We start from the raw sequence: 12,141 nt of genomic DNA on the forward strand, positions 1-12,141 counted from the left end.
AAAGGAAGCCAAATGAGAGTAGAGAAAGCAACCATTGGTTTAACAACAAACAAAATGCAAGGGCACATCTATTTGAGAAGTCTCCCCAACATAACCACTCATTTTTTACTAACAACACCTCTAACAATCCAAAACAAACAAACCATTTCCATTACTTTTTCTTTGTTTGACCTACTTTGGAGGTCTTCTTATTACCTTCGTTCTAGCTTTTAAAGGACGTCATGACTTCTTGGTGGTTTGAACTTATTTATCATGTGCCTTACTCAAGGATTCTCTCTCATCCACCCAATAAGCCCAATCAACTCAAAATTTCTCATCCTTTTCATCTAAAAGAGATTCAAAAAAATTTTGCAAGATCAAATATTGAGAAATAGACATAGAAATAACCCGTTTCGCATCATCAAATTGAGTTTGTTTAACATTGTTCGTTGAATTACGTTGAGAAAAAATTGTAGCAGGCACAACGGGAGATTCATGAACACTCTCCAAGGAAGGCATATCCCCAAAAATATCCTCCTTAGAGTTACTACCTGTTGAACAAGGTACTTTGATTTCTCCAAATCCAAATGGAATGTATGAAGATCCTTGCTACTGATTGTGTGTATGTGTCTACATGTATTTGAATTTGTTAATCCACTCTCTGGAATGATCCAAGGTGGTTTCATTTCAATCCTTTTGGAAAAGATGTGTTTTCTAAAGAAAGTGAAAATTCAACTTGTTAAAATGTCGATTCAACCGGTTGTTTTACACTTAGTGTATTTTGAAAAGGATTTGAAAAGACTTGACTTTGTTTGACTTTGCTGTCAAACTAATTCAATCGGTTGATTCATGTTTTCAATCGACTGATTTTTTGAAAACCTTAACAGAATTGTGTTAAGTGGCTTTAATCTGTTTTAAATGATTTAAACTAATTTTGAATCTTGTATTAAATGTTTTGACCAACTGATTGCATTTTAAATAAGTTATTTTACACTCCTAGTTGTTAATCAACTAAGAGAAATCATTCAAATAAGTTTTCAAGATTTCAAAGAGCTTTGGATCATTCTCAAGTGTGGAATAGGATTGTTCAGTATTCACTGTGCTTAAATCTTTGATTGTATCTAGGTGTATTCCATTCCTTTCTTTCTTGATCACTGTAATTCTGTGTGAATTGGTGTTGTGTAGTTTCAGAGGTTGTGAAAATTGTGTGGTATTTGCCAAAGGTGGTGTGTGTTCTTGATCACCACTTTGGTGTGTTGTTTGTAATTAAGGTTTGATTACTTAGTGAATTCTCAGTGGTTGCTGAGGAGTGGATGTAGCTCCTGGTAAAGAGTGAACCATTATTTACATTATGTGTTAATCTCTTTATCCTTACACTCTTTCAATTTGCTTTTGCTTTGATTTTCAACACTGTCGATATAAACAACTGATTATTTCGCAAAAACAATCAGTTGATTTTCTGCAATCAAAAACAGATTTCTAATTGGTTGAATTGATTTCTAATTGATTGATTCTTCATTGTCTTTCAATCCACCTTCAGTATTTGCGAAAATATTTTATAAACAATTCATCCTCTCTTGTTTAAGGCCTATAATTCTAACAATTGGCATCAGGAGTTAAGTTCTTGAAAGTCATTCAAGTTTGCGATCCTTAAAACCTTTTTCATGGTCGAAAATTACCCTTTGGGGAGGGAAATTCAATAAACATGTCACCACTATTTTGTGGTATGAATTAACAGTTCTGGAAGGTCAAATTGAAAATCTTTGCGAAATCAATTGACTGAGGAATCTGGGATGCCATTGTAAATGGCCCTTTTATTCCAAAGTTTAAAAAAGATGATGTTTTCATAGAAAAACCTTGGTCCCAATGGACTGAGACTGAAAGCAAAAGAGCTCAATTTGATTGTATTGCTAAAAACATCATCACATCTACTCTAAATTCTGATGAGTTTTTCAAGGTCTCACAATGTGCTTCAGTAAAAGAGATGTGGGATATTCTTGAGGTTACACATGAAGGAACCATCGATGTCAAGGGAGCAAGAAAACATGCTCTAATTGAGGAGTATGAGATGTTCAGAATGCTGAAAGGGGAGACCATTGCTGATGTACAAAAGAGATTCACTCACATTGACGTCGCTTCGGTGTACTGTTCACATCCCGTCACTCAAGTGCCACGTAGGTCGCCATGGGCGATCACTTAGTCTTTTCACTTAAACAAGTCACAGCTCGAGACTGGGGGGCTTGTGTATAGGCCAAACCTTAATCCTCGGCCTGAGAGAAAGACATCGAACATCGGTAGTCTGATAGTAATGAGTTAACATGAAGTTAACACCCAGATACCAGATAAAGACCTAAGTCACGAGAGGATCATGGATGGGGTGTGTATGGTGCATTCAGGTACGACACAAGCAAGTGTTCCTTGGAGGCGCTAAAGCCCGTTAGGGTTAGGGTTTCCAAGGGAAGACTTAGGGCACCCATAGAACAGATGGCCCTGCAGCATTAATGCAAGAGGTGGTACCTTGGCAGCCATATTGTTAGTCGTTGCACTCCAGTAAAGGAAAGTCTTATGTGCCAGATTACGTTAAAATTGTGTAATAGCGGCGCAAGGACGTTCTCCCAAGAACCCTATATATGGGTAACGGAACAGAAGTAACCCTAGTTACAACCTATATAAAGGGTGGTAAGAACCCTAGCAAGGTACACTGTTTCTGAGACTAGAACTACTTTATTCACTTACTGTTTCTTTGCCCCAATAATGACTTGAGCGTTGGAGTGCAAACGACCGCCAAGGCGCCCTTTTGTCTTTGCAGGTGAGAAGTTCTTCAATCTAAGGAAGTTCGATTCTATGGTGGAGACAGGCGGGCTAGAGACTGTCGTTCGAGTCACTCCGAATGGCGTCAAAAAGGCTAAGTCATCATCATGCGTCACACCGAGCGTTTGACTCGACACCCGGCTAAACCAACAACGAAACTGATTAATGACCCAACGCTTGTTAATCTTTTATTTATTAGGCCTAATAACGACAAAGAACCCACAATAATCATATAAATTAGCACAAATCCCAAAGGATCAGGTATGCAATCATCTAATCCTAAATACTAAGTGTCGAGCGCTGAAATCTGACTTAAGTATCGGAGTACCTTTTGCAGGTACCATCCGAGTTCGGAGCTTACAAGGAGGAGGAGTGGGAGAGTGAGAGCGTGGGAGTTCAGCTGAGAGGAAGGAGTGAGGTGCAAACCAACCAACCGACCAATGAGTGGTTCAAATCATTCTCTTGGTTCCAATCCCATTCAAAAACATTATTTTCCAAAACTGACAAATACCAAAACATAAAGGATGAAAACTTGCACATAACAAAATTTAAAAAAAAAACAAATAAAAAACATTATGTATCAAAAATGACAAATACCAAAACATAAAGGATGTAAAGTTACACATAGAAAATTTTAAAAAATAAATGAAATAAAAACTTAAAGGTACGAAAAAACATTACAATCAGAAAAATTAATTTTTATATGATATGTCAATTAAGGGATCATATGGAATTTGCTTCTTGAAAGATTTAACAACAATAAAAATTAAACGTCTTTTATTTTATTTTCAACGTTTAACGAATAAAGTCAATCCAATTCGTCCATATCGTCGGATTAGAATTGATTAAACATTACTCTGTTTTTTAATGGTATTAATATTTACTCTAAATGTTAATTTGTTTTGTCACTGATAAATGTTATTTAATTATAAAAATATAATTCTAGTTGGAAAAAAAAAAGCTCGTCAAAATATAGGCAGCTGCGACCCGGTTTTTGGTTTGGGGTTTTGACCCATGACAAAATTTTATTCTTGTAAATTCTCCACGCACCCCATAATTTCCTTCTGCACCAGTATAATTATGTAAATTTCACAAATTTCTTCTAAATCCAAGTTTTTTTTATTTCAATTCTGTACTGTAGAATTCAGAAACTTTTCGGATTATATGATCTAAAATATAAAAATTTAAATTTTATGCATTTTAAATTGTACAATCTAAAATAAAAAAAATTATAATCTAGATTGTACAATCCATAATAGATTTTTGTATTTCAAATTGTCTAATCTGGAAAAAAAATTTAGATTTGGGAATATGTTTCAAATTACACAATTCAGAATACGTTTATAAAAAATGACTTTTTAGATTGTATAATTTGAAAACTAAATTTGGATTTTAAAAAAGAACCTTCTGAATTGTATAGTATAGTGTGATGAATTTTGGATTGTATAATCTGAAAGGTATTTTCTAATATAGAATTATCTTATGGATTTTACAATCCATAATGCATCATGCTAGACAATACAATATGGAAGTGTTTTTAAATCCAACATAAAAATTTACATTCCATATTGTACAATTCATAATACAATTTTGTATTCTGGATAGGGAAGTATTGCACAAGTATCTGGAGAGGTTTTTTGAAGGTTATTGTCCCAATGAATTTGCGTGCTTTAATGATTTAGCCAATTAATTATTGCGCGTGACAGATGAGATTTTGTGGTTGGTGGAGGCATGTCTGGTTGTGGTGTTGCTACTACTGTTGTTGCGTTTGTTATGTCCAAGGATGTGTTACATCCTAAAGATTTGGGATTTGATTTGCAGATTTAAGGGACAATTTGTGATTTGATTAGCATATTTTTTAAGGACGATTGATGGTTAAATAGTCAATCAGAACATATAGAAATGAAAAAATGTGTGTAATGAAGGGATACAAAAAATGTACATATCTAGTTTTTCTTTTTATCTATGTTCTCTCTCGCGCTCTTCCTTTTTTGTGTGTCTTCTCCTTGATGTAATCTGAATCTATTTAGGATTCCTTTTTTCATGGTGCTAGTATTCTTTGGAATATTTCATGAGAGGTCCTACATGTTTTTGGTGACCATCAAGTGATCTCTCTCCCCTAAAAGATCATCTTTATTGGGTTAAACACTCATATTAAATGCTCGCATTAGGTGCTCAGCCTTGTCACGTAAACACTCACATGAACACTCTTCTTCTTTCTTGCAATAAACACTCCCTTTTATAAGGATGTATGTACTCTCCAAAATGAGAAAATGAGAAGAATTGAAAAGTTTTTTTTGTTATCAATCTGCAATTGTGACAGAACTAGTTAAGAAGGCTTTATTTGACAATTGACATTTACTAAAATATCATGAAAATTGAAAATATGAAAGAGATAAAAAGGGGGTATTATGAATTTATTTATTTATTTTATTAAGGGTAAAATGGAAATAAATATCACTAACCCCGGAGGTGTATGAAGAAATCACGAAGATGTAAAAGGAAAATCCAGGTGCAGGAAGAAAATCCCTTTTATTCTTAATTCTGATTCTTCTAGGCGCCTTGAAGTTTCACTTTTCCCTCTCTACCCTGAATTCACAATATAACAAAAAGCGCCATCGACAAATTTCGCATCTTTCATATCTCAACCAAAATTTTCATTTTCTCCCTCTTTTTAGTTTCACTCAACAATGAATATATACCACCACCCCACAACCCCCAACCCTCAACCAATCACACCAACTCTTCTCTTTTTCTGTTCCTAAACAACAACCTCTACTTTGTTACAAATGGAGGTTTTTAACACTGCCACTATCATTTCCGACCTTGGTAACAAGGAAAATGTTCCTCCATTTTGTAACAGTAATGTGAACAAGGATAAGGGTAAGACCCCAGTTCCTCACATTAAGTCCCTATCTTTCAAGAACAAGAAGCGCAGTACACGAAAGCCTAAGAGGTTGCCTCTTGCTGATGTCACCAATCTCTTCAATAATTCTGCCACAGATGTCTTCAATCTCAGCCACCACCACCACCAACAAATTGGGGTTTCTATTATTCCTAAGAGAACACCCTCTTCCTCCAAAACATTAAGGATGAGATTCAGATAATACTTGTTGTGTCCAGTAGTTGTTGTGTACAGTTTTGTGGGGTTGCATATTATCAAAATTGGCTTCAATTTTGCAATTAATTTGAATTCAATCAATATCATTAGTTTGAGAAGAGGCGCAAATAATGTGTTCTGAATCAGAATTCCCTCCCTTAAGGTGCCCTTTTGAGGGAATTATATTATTATTATTATTTATTTGATTAAGGAAATTATATTATTAGTTGGGAACAAATGCAAAGAATTGCATTATGTGACATCTACATCTAAATTTTGTACCCTGATGAGCTAAATTTAAATCATATTTATTTAGTTTATATCCATATAGGCACAAGTAACGAAGTTTAAAATACTTGTTTTTTTTATTATTATAATCCTACTATTGACATAGGTTAATCTCAAGTTTTGTCAATTAATAATCTCAATTTCGAATGGTATCGTTTTTCTTCTAACCACGTTTTATTTTTAAGAAACAATCTGAAGGAGTTATATATAATGGTAAATTTTTAGATGATTTATAAAACAAGAACAAAATATGATAGTTATTATGTTTGATTTTTTTTTCTAAAAAACTCTTAATTTTTATTTTACTTTAATCGAAATCCAATATAAACAAGTACACAATGTTATTTCAGACAAGTATATAATGTAATTCTTGGCAAATAACAGTACAACAAATTATTTATTACTATTATGTTTTAATCCTTTTTGAAATTTGAAATTTAAGTGTTTTTTTCATAATGAGTATAGATAAAGAAAGACGAAACTAATATGGAGGCCCAAGTCTAAAGTCCAAGTCCAAAGTCCAAACCCAAGAAGGCCAAGCCCAAGAAAGCCCAAGTCGAACTCATAAGGGGCAAGACCAAACATTAAATAAATGAGCATCATTGGATATCTCTATTTGTAATTTCTTTTGTAGTTTTTAGTAGAACTTAAAAGGAGAGTGTAGTTATAGATATTAGGGGTGCTAATATACAAATGTAAGTCACACTTTCCATATGTTATTAAAAGGAGGTGTAGACATAGTTTTAGGAGGTGCCAAAGTAGGGATGCAAGTCACACCTCCCATGTGACTTGTTTTTGGTGCCAATTGTGAATTCTTTGGTGTGTGTTTTTGCCTTTTCAAATTCAGCACCCTCATCCTATAAATAGAGGGCCATGCTTTTGTAAAATTCAGAATTGGAATTTGTAGTAAAGAAACTCTACTCAATTTGAGAGAGAGCTTTGTGAGATTTGATCTCCTTCCTAGTCTTATCTTGTGTGCTTTTGGAGAGCTACAAGTGGCGGCAATCACACACTCATCTTGGAGCTTTCACCACCAAGTGGCGTTTTCATCTCCAACTCCATCTCATTCAAGTCTTCATCCACATAAGTTTCATCTTCTTTCATGTTCCTTTTTCCATTTCCGCAACCTATTTTCAATTTCAATCGGTAGAATTGCTTATTTTTCAATTCTATGTTGTGTTTTGTGTTTGTTCTTCAAATTAATCGGTTCATTTGCTTTCCTTTTCAATTTTGTTCGGTAATCTTGTTCCAATTGTTGTTCACAAGGAAATAGCACTCTTATTTGAGTTTGGTTCATCATTTTGGAAGGCTATGTCTCCATTGATGATTCCTTAAGCTTCCTTGACTTCAATTTTGTTTCAACTTTCTGTTTTGGCGATGTTAATTTCGCTTTCTTTGTTTTAGCACTCATTTGATCCTTGAATTGTGGTCTTCCTTCAAATATAATGTTGTGTTCAAGTGTATTAAAGTGTCTATGCTAGATTCAACTCACATCATGTGGTATCTAGAGCTAAGGTTGTGTGGAATTATTTTTTTTAGTTGATTGGCACTTTGATTCTGTTTTTGTGTTAGTTGATTTTGTTTTTTGCTTTATTTTGAGTATTTCTTGCTGTTTTAATTGGTATAAATCATTGTGTTTGTGTCATTTTAATTTTTGAATCCATACATGTTTTGTCTAGTCATGTTTTTTCCTCAAATGTCATCAATTCCTTGTAGTACTTTTATTGTCATTTTGGTTGATTGATTTTATTTGAGTACAATTTTATATTTCTGTTTTTTCTTGATCCTTTGCTGCATTTTTATTTTTAGTTTCGAGTTCATGCTTTTGTATTAGTTCTATACATCAATTCCATTGTGTTTTTGAAGTTTCTTAATTCTGTTTTTTAATTCCAGAATAGGTTTCCTCTGTTTTTCTTGAAAACGTGCTGACTGTTTGGTTTATCAAAATTTTTGTGGTTACTGGAAAATTCTAAAATTTTGGATTTAAGTATTTTGAAGTGTTAAAAAAGATTTAAAAAAAGAATTACATCAAAAATCAAAATACAACAAAAATGATAAATGAAATACGTACAAAGTGTAAAATTCTGACTCTGGAAAAAACAGTGATGCGGTAGTAATTTTCGGAAATTTATCGCAATTAATTGGCTTACTGTTTTTAAGTGATTCCAGTGCCAATTTTTAGATAACATCTTGAATTTACAGTGGTTTAAATTTCACATTCCAGTTTGCCTTATTTAGTTCTAGTTAAATGTTTTAAGTCACGCACAGTTTTTACACAAGTTCCAGTAGCACTGTTTTTGGTTTTTCTCATCTATTCTAGTACTCTTCTTTAGGATTCTTTTGTGTGCTATCCTTTCATTGTGTGCCTTATTTTCTTGCTTGTCTTTTTCATTTCATATTCTTCTCCAAGTTTTGTCATATCTTTTATTCTGTTTTTGGTTTAGCTTTTCTTACTTATACCTTTTCTTGCTTGTCTTTCTTGTTTCCTCTAGTTTTGTGGTGAATTGTTCTTTGAGTAAGTGTGGTTTGCTTTGACATTTTTCACTTGAAGCTCATCCAATCCACAAAAGAGGCTTGGTTAAGGAAAGAAAATTTTCTTGGAGTGGTTTGAGTGCATTCTTTTGGCCTATTACAACAAGCTTTATTTTTCTTTCTTTTGCTAACAAGTTTTCTTTCATTGTTTTCTCTTTGTGTTTTGTGTTTCTTTATTATCATGGCTAATATTTCTAGTGGAGAATCATATAAACCTCAATCACCTCAAAAGGCATACCTCATTGGTGAATTAAAGGATGCTAAACAAACAATTGCACAAAATAATGAGATGATAAGACAAATGGAGGCAAGGCTCCAAAGATTGGAGATGGACCGTGAAGATGCTTATCAAAACCGAGAAAGAAGACATCATCATCATCATAGGCATTCTTCAAGGACTTCTCAAAGTTCTTATGGCTATCATGAAGAAATCGAATGGAGGAGGCACCATAATCATGAAGAAAGGCGCCAAAATGTGGCTAAGCCTTATTTGCCTTATGTAAAATTACCTAGCTTTAGTGGTGAGGGAGATCCTAATGTGTATTTGGGATGGGAGGCAAAAGTTGACCAATTTTTTCAAGTACATGATGTTGAACCAAGTGGTGTTCAAGCTTTGAAGAATCCAAACCCTTTGAAGGATGATGAAGGCTGATTGTGCTTGTTGTTGCTGTGTTGTCCTTTTAGATAGGATCTGGGGTAGATTTAATATGTAATCCACTCTTGATTGAATCCAAAGCATAAGCACTCTCAATCTTTTAAAAGAAAAGTGTTTTTCAAACTAAGTGAAAAACTACCGATTGTTTTATACTTAGGTTTTTTAGAAAAGGTTGAAAACTGTTTTTCAAATGGTTGAGCTGTCAAAACCAAAACAACCGATTGATTCGTGGAAACAATCGATTGTTTGTTTTGGTACCATAACATAAAACTGTTTTGTGCTCTGACTGAGCATTAAATGTTTTTCCAACTGTTTACGCTCCAGTTTTTAATGCTTTGACCAATCTTTAAATGCAATGAATAGTTTGTTAAGATTTGATAACAAACAACTCTGATTATATACAGTAAAACAGATTTGGGTTTTACACAAGTTTTGAGATTTTGAAAGAGTTGAGATTGCTTAGAGATTGAGTTTGATCAAAGAGTGTGAGATAGGATTTTCTCTTGTATTGATTTCAGATTTGTTTCTGTAACAAGTGTAATCATTGTATCTGTTGAAAGAAACCTTGTGTGTTTGCTGAGAAGTGTTGTGTGTTCTTGAGGGGATCAAGATCAACATTCTTAGTGTTGGTGTGTTGACCAAGAGAAGTGTGTGTCTTGAGGGGATCAAGGTCACTTCTTTGGTTGTGGTGTAAGTGATCTAGGTTTGATTGCTTAGTGGATTTCCTCAGTGGTTTTTGAGAAGACTGGATGTAGCTCTGGGTTTAGAGTGAACCAGTATAAATCTCTGTGTGCATTTTCTCTATCCCTTAACTCTTTAAATTCAGTTTTGATTTCTGCCAACTGGTATAAACAACCGATTGTTTCTGCGAAACAACCGATTGTTTTTCTGGTGCTGTTATTTTTGCTTTGTGTTTTGGCAAACTGATTTCCTTGTCATTTGTTTCTCGAAGTAATTTCATTCTTGGCTTAAAATTTTGTGAAAACCGTCTTTAAACCATTCAACCCCCTTCTAGTTTAAAGCCATACATTCTAACAATTGGCATCAAGAGCTTGGTTCTTGAAAGTTATTCAAGTTGATCCTAAAACTATTTTTTTAATGGCTGATAGACTACCTTTTGGGGAAGGTGCTTCAATCAACAGAGCACTTCTGTTTTGTGGTTTGAACTACCAATTTTGGAAAGTGAGAATGAAAATGTTTGTGGAATCACTTGACAAAGGAATTTGGGATGCAATTGAAAATGGTCCTTTTGTCCCTAAGTTTGAAAAAGATGGATCTTCCATTGAAAAGCCTTGGTCTCAATGGACTGATTCTGAAAGTAAGAAGGTCAAATTTGATTACATTGCTAAAAACGTAATAACCTCTGCTTTGAATTCATATGAGTTTTTCAGGGTCTCTCAATGCAAATCAGCAAAAGAAATGTGGGACACTTTAGAGGTAACTCATGAAGGTACAAATGAGGTGAAGAGAGCTAGGAAGCATACTCTAATCCAAGAGTATGAGATGTTCAGAATGCTCAAAGGTGAAACAATTGCTGAAGTGCAGAAAAGATTCACGCACATCATCAATCATCTCATGAGCCTTGACAAGACCTTTGAAAAGGAAGAGCTAAACATCTAGATTTTGAAATGTCTTGATAGAGCATGGCAACCTAAGGCAACTGCTATATCCGAATCTAAAAATCTAACATCCTTGAGTATGGCTTCTTTGTTTGACAAGCTTAGGGAACATGAGTTAGAGAGGAATCGACTCAACGTTCAAGAAAGCGAAGACAAGCATTGATATGATTCCAATAACAAGATAGAGATGTTTCATAGTCATTATATGGAATCAACTTGAGTTGGAATATGATTAGGCACTTTTCAAGAATTGGATCAATGTTCTTAATATTCAAGAACTCACCAAAACACAAGTAACCAAGCCAAACTCATGTAGAAACCCATTTTTTGACAAATGAACCGATTGAAATGCACAAGAAAGCAAAGGAACCGATTAAAACTAACTAGAAATCAATTGAATCGAACAAAACCATGAAAGACATCATTTGAATCGATTAAAACAGTAAAGAAATGAGATGAACCGAACAAAACAAGATAAGAACCAAAAGAACCAAACAAAAGTGCAAGAAAAGCCTAAGAAATGTTTATAGAGTTTATAAGGACATGGAAATGGATGAATAAGATGGAAAAGAGAAGGAAACTTATGTGGTTGGAGTTCTTGGAGATGAACACGCCACTTGAAGGATGTTAGGCTTCAAGCTGAGTGTAGATGCCGCCACTTGAGGTTCCAAGATGCACTCAAGATAAGACTAGAAGAGGAGAAGACAAATCTCACTCACTCAATCACCAATTTGGGAGAGTTTCGGTAGTTATCAAATCAATTCTGTTTTATGAAGACTCTAGCCCCTCCTTTTATAGAAGGATGACCGGTCATGAAAGTGTAAAGAAGCTTACAAAGGAAGCTACCTAAGGTCCCTTGCACATGTCTCACTTTTAGCGCCTATAGTGAGCTATGAAGAGTCAATCAACTAGAATGTTCTAAAACTAATATCTAAAGATGCTTTACATAAGAGGTATCTTTAGGTTTCCCTCTTAGTACCTACCTAAACACTATTCTATATTATTTACAAATTGAAAGCAACTATAAAGAGATATATTAATTGAAGCCCATTCTTGAAAGCTTGTAGTCTTCTTTGGCTTTAAGCTTGGTCCTCTCTTTATTTAATTCTTCTTTAATTTTTTTAGAAGACTAGAAGGAAGAACTTCAAATGTGTGGG

At 34.1% G+C, this 12,141-nt stretch overlaps 1 pseudogene; it reads left to right on the forward strand.

Moving 5' to 3' along the window:
• The first annotated feature begins 8,891 nt into the window (after positions 1-8,891).
• LOC150023167 (uncharacterized) overlaps positions 8,892-12,141 on the forward strand; it is a 70,201-nt pseudogene continuing 66,951 nt past the window's right edge.

This window comes from Phaseolus vulgaris, chromosome 11, assembly GCF_051622355.1.
Source record: "Phaseolus vulgaris cultivar YP4 chromosome 11, ASM5162235v1, whole genome shotgun sequence".
NCBI lineage: Eukaryota > Viridiplantae > Streptophyta > Magnoliopsida > Fabales > Fabaceae > Phaseolus > Phaseolus vulgaris.